Source organism: Mytilus californianus, unplaced genomic scaffold (genome assembly GCF_021869535.1).
Source record: "Mytilus californianus isolate M0D057914Y unplaced genomic scaffold, xbMytCali1.0.p SCAF_11, whole genome shotgun sequence".
Taxonomy (NCBI): Eukaryota; Metazoa; Mollusca; class Bivalvia; order Mytilida; family Mytilidae; genus Mytilus; species Mytilus californianus.
The window spans coordinates 17,334,246-17,343,831 of NW_026262593.1; the positions used below are offsets into that span (position 1 = coordinate 17,334,246).

The following is a 9,586-nucleotide window of genomic DNA, read 5'->3' on the forward strand; positions in this document are numbered from 1 at the left end:
TTTTAAATATATATATACAAGTCTAAATTGAAAACAACGTTCAAACCTATATATAATAATTTGAATATATTGATTAGTAATTTTTAATGGTAAATTTTTGTGACTTGTATGTTTTTCCGTGATATATTTGAAATTTTGGTAGAATTCTAAGTTTTATAGTGTCTTATAAGTCGTTTTTATGGCTGGATATTGATTGTTTTATGTGTATAATTATATTTATATTTATATAATGTTGCTTATTTTTATGTCAATCAATATGTGACACTTTAATAAACCATTTACTTACTGTATTTCGTAAATTGGTTTCGAATAAATTATGCCGTTAGTTTTAATTTAATAGCCGACTAAACGATATTGGTTTTTATCATTGTTGAAAGCCATACGGTAGTCTATAATTGCTTTTGTCTTACCTCCTATACATTTCTAGGAATATAATTGGTTAAAAGCGTCCGCGTGGAGACCGTGTATATTCCATATTAGGTTAGTAGGAAGGCGGGGCTTATTTCATACACGGTTAGTGGTGGTGTTACGTCCCTTTATAAAAACAAAACGGTACTGAGAAAAAATCTTAAAGGTTTCAACAGACGACGAAATTGATGATGAAGATTGAAATAAATTCATAAAACACATTTAAACCTAACAAGTTGTTATTGTTGGCATCTATTTTTGTAGGATCAATGGAAGTTGTTTCTTAATGCTAACGGTATTGAAGACTTGCTCATTTTGATAGGTCACTAGTCTAAATTTCACACGTTAAGATAGTCGGTAAGATAAATTCGTTACATAGTGTGCTAGTGACCTAATACGGTATATATGGGGTCTTACCCCATATGGAATTTACTGACCCCATATATACCGTGTTAGGTCACTAGCACACTATGTAACTAATAATATCTAATTCATCTGAATTCTGATGAAAGGTGTCTCATTAGCAATCATACCACATTTTCTATTCTTTATATAAATTTTGTTTATGCATTTATCTTTACCTTCCGTACACTTTTCAATTAATTAAACTCAATTCAGAAGTTTATCAAAACTAACTTGTATTTTATTGTGTTATAATAGTATGGAAATAATAGTTCAACAGCACAGCTTTGGACCATAAAGTAGTATTCAACAAAAAAGAATATATTGGTTAAAGCTACATGAATACTGCATACAAAATTCATCCATTTTGTATTCAAAAGTTATCTCTTTTTCTTGACCTTTAACCTTTTGATAATATAAAAAGTTTCATTCAATTTCAGACATTGGGGAAATGTTTATAACCAATGAAAACCTGTTTCAATAATTCTTGGTATATGAAATAAACAAGTGTACCAAATGGGATTTTATTTTATGTCAACATTTGGACTAAGAGTCCCCGAGGGTATCACTTGCTCAGTAGTCAGTACTTCGGTACTGACATGATGTATAGCAAACCTTCTAAAATTGTTTGTTTATAAATTGATAAATGATAAAGAATCTAAGGTTTCAACTCCCTAAGGTAAAGTTGACCTCAGATGAATTTAGCTATTATTTTGAGGTCCTTTTTGGTCATATAGCTCTTCAACTGTTGTGGTTCTTATACATCCTAGGCTTTCAGATTTTCGGCTTTGAACGTTCCTGGTGTTTTTAGTTTTGACGCCCCCTTTAACTTTCATCTCACTGCATGATATACGTTCTGTCCAGTAGTACTGTAATTGACTGTCGTAAAGTATAATACCAGGGGGAAATCCAGTTGAAATTAAACAAAAGAAATCGAACTCTTTGTTAGAGAAGGTAAAAGAGCAAAAATGGTATATTTGAATTGTTTACATCTGTTTCTATGAGCTTTAAAAGTTTAATAAAGGTGCATAATTTAGGATTTTATGCACCTTATATATGTGTTTTTATTTGAATTATAGTATGGAGCTTCGAGATATTTGTAAACTTTAAATTATAGACAAATTTTCTTAAAACAGTCGATTGTGGCAGGTTCAAATCCAAGTGGATCTTTTTTGTGCATAAACATAAATTCCGCCAAAACAAAAGTCCACAGAAAGATAATGGATTGATCTTTCTAAAGCATTAATTCGCATCTCTGCCCCGGGGACAGTTTTTTGGGAAAAAATTAAAAAAAAATGGGCAATAATTGAATCAAAAAGAGAATGTCAAGTGCACCTTTTTATATTCGGGCGTGTTTGAGATGACTATTCTGCCTTGAAAACGTAAAAACGGTTATAATGAAAAACTGGGTGTTTTGGAAGAGCGGTGTATTTTTAAATGACTGGATTTTAATTTCATGCTATTGGTTCTTTTCATTGCTAGGTACGATCTCGGCATTTAATATCCTGGAATTAGTTAAACAGCATTTTTTTTTTCCAATTTTGAACAGCAAAGTTTCCTCTTAACCATGCCAACCTTTGTTAAGTACAATAATGTCAAGGAATTGCTCATAAAAAAATTGAGTGCTGTCAATTTATGATGAAGTCACCAATTATAACATAAATTTTCACATTTTAGATGAATGGCATTTTACAGAAAGAGTCATTTAAAAGTAATTTTTCCCTTTATTAGATATAATGATAGTCCACTTCTATCTCCCTCCACTGTTTCACCTGTATATGAACTTTTATATTTATATTTGGGTTAATGTCACAAATTATAACATTAGTTTTCAAATTTTGGATTAATGACATTTTACAGAAAAGGTCATTTAAATGTAATTTTCCCCTTTATTAAATATAATGATAGTCCAATTCCATCTTCCTCCGCTGTTTCAACCATATATAAACTTGTGGTACCTGGTATCCATAACAGAGGAAAAGTGACACACCAACATCAAAGATCTACAGACAGTTCAAAATTCGTACAAGGTATTTACTTTTTCATTTTTATCATATACACGTTAGCTTTGATTGCCGTTATTTTTATTTTCATTATCTTTGAAAAATGAAATAAAGCAAATATTAAAACTGACACTATGTACCTTCGTACACCGTTGTTAGGGACCGGTCAATATTTATTGGGGGTTGGGATCGGTGCAAAACGCAGTAGGACACACATTTTGTTTAACTTAATTTTTGATAGGACTTCTACTTTTTTAGTTTTCAGCACTGATAGGACAGAAATATTTTTATGGCATATGTATGAATGTAGAAAATAGGCTAAACAAATTTAATTACAGCAAAATAAACAAGATTAATTGATGAACAAACAAGTAACAACAATGGAAATACAATTTCAAGTCTAGACATTAATATTATGTTTTAATATAGAACAATCATATAATGATTTTAAAAAGGTTGAAAAAAATAAACATGTATAAAAAATAAATAATAACAAAAAAAACCCATAAAATTAATAAGAACAAAATAAACAACAATAAACAAATGTAAAAAGAGAACATTGATGGAGCTTTTAATAAGTGATATGATATACTGCCATCAGCGTGGTACAAATTAACCAATTGCAAATCATTAAATAAAGGTAGGATTAAATAAAATATACATCTTTAAAATTAAGGAAAACTATTTAACAATAGAACATTCTGACTAGAAAATTAAGAAAAAAACAAAGTCAAAAGACAGAAAAAAAATATATATTAAAAAAAAAAAAGATAATACAAATTGTTCATAAACTATTGTAGAGTATTACTCTTCGTGTAAGAATCTTCCATTAGAATTGCAGTTCTACTGTTTTGACATATTTTTATAAGGAATAAATAGGAATCAAATAATATCCATCGTAATATCAAATGGGTTATATCCACATTCAGGGTGTTATATCGATTTTAATATAACATGGGCGGTTTAAATATAAAATCACAATGAATACATGTATGTGTGGGCGGATAATTGGCATATTAATTCAACATCATCTCTGCCCATGAACATTCAGAGTAATAATAACAGTAATATTATGTGTTCCATGTGATATGCAAAAATAATAATGTTCAAAATACAGGCATATGATAAACAAGTGAGACCAATCAATGTCAGGACAACATCGCATTTCTGCTAATACAGGAAAATTCAAAGGGGCATAACTTCCATAAAAATTTGATGATAAAAAAATATTTTAGTATACAAAAGTACATATAATGTTTTTGCTACATACCAAGTTTCAAGAGTATATGTGTAGTAATTTCAGAGCAGTTGCTATGACAAGCTATTTGCAACGGATGGACAGATGGACTGACAGACAGAATGAGTGACCTGACTTCTAGACCTGCTGTCGCCTTCGGCAACACAGGTTGATATGTAGATGCAGGAGATTGTTACAAAATAAAAGTTTCATAATAATAGCACATCTAATTCATTTTCAACTGACTAGATTTTACAAAACTCTGTATAATGAACAAATCCAAAGTGATGAAGAAGATGACCTTGTAATAAGAGCCTATGACAGTTCTGACAGTGATAATGACAATGATGATAATAATACTAATGATGAATACAGTAGTAATAGTAGTAGTAGTGGCAGTGAAAGTGAAAGTGAAATTGAAAAGGAATCTTTTTTGCCTTCTTCAAGGAAGAGATCAGTTAAAATTCCAGACAAATTCAAAGAGTACTATATGTGATCTATGTTAATCTGATAAAAATGAAGTTAAAGTCTGTTTGATTTATTCATAGATTAGATAGGACATATACTTATTTAGTAGATATTTCATATAGGACAGAAACTTTTTTTGGTATATTCAGAGGGTAGGACATAGATTTTTTGAAGGGAGAAATATGAATTGCACCGGTCCCAACCCCCAAATAAATATTGACCGGTCCCTTAGTAACTGACACCATGTACCTTCGTACACCGTTGTTAGTAACTGTCACCATGTACCTTCGTACACCGTTGTTAGTAACTGACACATATTTGGCTGTTTTAGTCAACTTTAGAATCATATGAGAGTAAAATAATTAACAATTTATTGTCAATGTCGATATAACTCAAACGAATCAAAAGAACAATTAATTAGTAGAATTAAAGATAAGATTCAGTTAAAACAACAAAATAACTTTGAATCGTAAGTTCCTATTTTTGTTTAGTTACCTTTGTATAAAGTGATGATACTATTGTCTTTTTTTCCTGATTAAGAATTTTTATATGCTTTCAATAACAGTTGCTTTAATAAGAATCACTTCATTTGCTATCATCAAAACAGCGAGCGCTTAAACATATTCTTAGAGCATAAGTTTATACTGTGGCAGTCGATGGTTCAACAAGGAAACATACAGGACCAAGTTTCACTAATAAAACATATCATACTCACAGTGTATAATTTAGACAGCTGTTTAAACCAACTAGTATTTGAATATGAAAGAGTCCAAATAATATTTTTTCAGAACATGTTTCAACAATTTTACACATTCCAATGATATCGAAATTGTCTTCATAAACTGTTGACGAAAGTTTCAAAAACAATATTGAAAATTTTACATGGTCTTGTAAAATCGACATCTTATCACCGTGTTTGTACTCGCATGAGCAACACGACGGGTGCCACATGTGGAGCAGTATCTGCTTACCCTTCCGGAGCACCTGAGATCACCCCAGTTTTTGGTGGGGTTCGTGTTGCTCAGTCTTTAGCTTTCTATGTTATGTTTTGTGTACTGTTGTTTGTCTGTTTGTCTGTTGGTCTTTTTTCTTATTTTAGCCCCAGGCGTTGTCAGTTTATTTTTGGCTTATGAGCTTGAATTTCCCTTTGGTATCCTTCGCCTCTCTTAAACAAAGATGAAATAATATGTATCTAATGGACACTAACATACTCAAAATGTTTCGAAATCTATAAAAATTTCAGTTTTGAGCTATCTTCACTTATTAATAATTTGGTCACATGTTAAAAAAACAAGTCAGTATGAAATATTACTACCACTTATAATTAGCGTCCGTTGAACTGTTAAAAAGTAAAGAAATACATGTAAACTTTATTTTATATAAACACGGGTAAAAACAATTTTAATTACCAATACGAGTAAACTTGTTTTTAATTGCCAAGACGGGTAAACTTTTGTTTTAATTGCCATTCTGTTATCTAGCCGATTTTGACCAAATGCTGCTTGTCTTTCAAATTATTTTTTTTTTATTGCCACTTAGTTATCCAGCCATTTTTTTTACCAAATGTTGATTTATCTTTCAACGTTATAAGGAACCCCTCCACCGCTACAAAACGGGAAAGCCATAGTACACAGAAAGAACCACCGACCTTGAGCAGAATGTTGAAAGATCTTAATTTGATTCACTTTAATTTATTCACAACTTCTATAGACACTTATATACTTGGACGATTTAGAGCTTGACGTTTTGTATAGACACCTGTACACTGTATTGTGCCCTCTAGATGTATTTTTTAAATTTGTGTTCTAAGGTTGCTGTCTCATTGACGAATAACCCACATTACCTTTTATTGATATTAATATATGAAAATACGCCCCCATTGAACTAACATATATAATTTTCATACAGTGCATGAACAAGTTTACCAAATAAAATCACACCTTCCAACTCGTTGGTCATATACAAGCTTGAAAATGGAGGCCTGTCTCTTATTTAAAATTATATACAATGCGCCTTATGATAATTCCGTCAACATAAAACATAATGTTCATACGACACTGTGTCCCCAAGCCCCAATATCTCTGATAAGGATTACATCCCTTCTGTACACTCCAAGCCCCAATATCTCTAATAAGGATTACCTCCCTTATGTACACTCCAAGCCCCAATATCTCTAATAAAGATTACTTCCCTTATGTACACTCCGAGCCCCAATATCTCTAATAAGGATTACCTCCCTTATGTACACTCCAAGCCCAAATATCTCTAATAATGATTACCTTCCTGTCTATATTCTTCCAACTTATATTTTCAGAAAATGAAAACACTTCTAGTTTTGACGACACTTGTGATAGTAGGACACTGCCTACTGGAAGATATTTTGGGGAACATACCGGAAAATAAAAGATCGGTAAGTAGCATACAGAAAACACGACCGATCAGTCACATATTGACAACTAACAGATCGGAAAGTAACACACCAAAAACGAGCAATCAATCAGTAACATACATTGTGCCAAAAACTGTCAGATGGGTAAATAATTATATACTCAAAAGATAGATCGTTTAATAACACACAGAAAACAAGCAATCGATCTGTACCATAACAAAAACTGACAGTTGGGCAAAAAATATAATGAAAACTAACAGATTTATAAGCACAAAACGTACCTTCAACATATTTGCTAGTAGTTTTAGTGCGATTACTCTTTCTAGATATTTCTGATTCTTTGATATATGTCATGTTGAAGAATAGTAGAATATATATCTGAATTACTGAATTGCTAGATAAAAAAGGAGTTCTGTGTGAGTTTTGTCAGCGAGAGCAGATCCGTCCTCAAGATTTTTCGTTTTGAACGGTTGCAACAGTCGTAAAAATATACATTGTCAATCATATCAAATTTATAGTCGTTTTTGTTTGTTATTATCGACTAAGTAGATACTTAGTTCATGTTGTAAGTTCAATACATTATATTTGCAGCTTTCATTGTAATTTTGTCTTCATAACATGTTTGTTATATTGAAACGTTATATTCTTTGAAAAGTTCAAACGAACATAAGATAAGCGTTGTCGATTAAACAAAATATTAATGAAATACAAACGCAGGAATGATACACATATTATAAAAAAGGTCTTCTGCGATGAGCATTTGTGCGAGCTTAAACACGAGTGGTGTTCTAGGAACTGTTTAAACGGGTGTGGATATTCCTTCGGGCGCCAATTTCATTGAGTGTTATTCTGAAAAATATATTTCTCGAGAACTGTTAAACCAGCAATTTTAAGACAATGAGTCCTAATAGAATGTAGTTTTCTAGAATTCTAATGCCAATGCTCTTCTACTGGTTTTGTGATTTGCTATGGAATCGAGGCTACACGACTGTTCGTTACTACAACAATGAAGGCAATTTGATAGAATGAGGGTTGTAGATTTTAGTTTCATATTAGAGACGATGGAAAATTTATATCAGAATTACATATTTCTCCTGAGTTTCAAGTACGAACATACAAAGTGTGTTTCTTGAGATTTTACCATCCTTGGTTGCAAATTGGTTTACATAAAGCATATAAGAAATTGTCTTTTGAACTGACCAAATCTGTCAAAATCAATTTAAAATATTGGCACCACCGAAAATAAATTTTGACCTAATTTTTCCAGAATAAATCGATATAAATGTTTTCAAAATTAATGTTTGCTTTTTATTCTTATTATTTTATGTGTTTTTCATATAATTAAAAATTATCACATTTGTATTTGTATTATTTATACAGCTCCTCATGAGAAGAAGTCATGAAAATACACTCAACTATTTGTATGTGATAGCTGATGATAATAGGAATGGCCTTTTATCTGCTTCAGAGTTGGCTCTATATACAAAACCGAAAGACGGTTCGACACCAATAGAGAAGGCGAGAGAGACTGTTCGACTATGTGATACCAATAATGATCGCGAGTTGAGCAAAACAGGTAATTTATCGATCTATGACACACAAAAAGTTGTAGAATTTAAGTCTTTTTGTATCAGGTATCTCCCATACTGCTAATACTTTAGTGTTAAATTCGGATTTGCTAAAATTTTGACATTTTGTATAGACAATTGTCTATTGTTGAAGACCGTTGACCTTTTGACTTGTGTCGTTTGTTTGCTGTCTCAGTGATATGTATCCATTATATCCTTTTATCATTATTATCATAATAAAAAAAATATGCAAAGAAGAAAATTTGTGTAACACATGAAGTTCATAAAAAAACGAATCTCTTCCACGCGACTTTAAAAGAATGTTAGTACAGAATGTATCAAGTCACCAAACTTTGGAAGAATGTACACTTTACATAGATGTAAATATGGAGTATCTATTTATACATCTGATTTATTATTTAAAAACATTTTTCAATTAGTCCTGACAAATGATACCTCAGAAAGTCTCCGACTATGTCTATATAAATATATATAGTAATACCTATGCCTATTGTATCATTTCTGAGATTATTTTGTTCAGAGAGAGAGAGAAAACAGAGAGTTTGAATAACTTTTACCTCACATTTAACATTTTCTTTTTCAGAAATGCTGACATACTTGAAAAGTTTGGAAAATTGAGGAACGAACGACGTATTGTAAAAACTATATGATTTTTATTTCATATTAAAGATGATCACACAATATAGGTGTTTATTAAAGTATAAACATCAATGCTACTAATTGCAAAGAGTTATCCATTTGTAAAAGAGAGAATAAAAGATACCAAAGGGATATTCAAACGCATAAGTCGAAAATAAACTGACAATGCCATGACAAATAAAGAAAAAGACCAAAAAACAAACAACACCATACAAACCACAAAATAAAAAAAACTAAAGACTGAGCAACACGAACCCCATCAAAAACCGGAGGTGACCTCAGGTGTTCCCAAAGAATACACAGATCCTGCCTCACATATGGGACCATTCGTGTTGCTCATGTAAGTACAAACCCAGTGATAAATACAATTCGGTAGATGACATTCGGGGAAAAGAAGAACGTGATAGATCGACGAAAATTAATTATGAAGCATTAAGAAAAATATTATTGT

At 31.2% G+C, this 9,586-nt stretch overlaps 1 long non-coding RNA gene across 1 annotated transcript; it reads left to right on the forward strand.

The window, feature by feature from the left end:
- Positions 1-2,777: 2,777 nt before the first annotated feature.
- LOC127719691 (uncharacterized) lies at positions 2,778-9,179 on the forward strand. The gene is made up of 4 exons (XR_007990452.1): positions 2,778-2,840; positions 6,833-6,928; positions 8,288-8,483; positions 9,080-9,179. It is a non-coding gene; the product is annotated as an uncharacterized LOC127719691 (long non-coding RNA).
- The last annotated feature ends 407 nt before the right edge of the window (positions 9,180-9,586 follow it).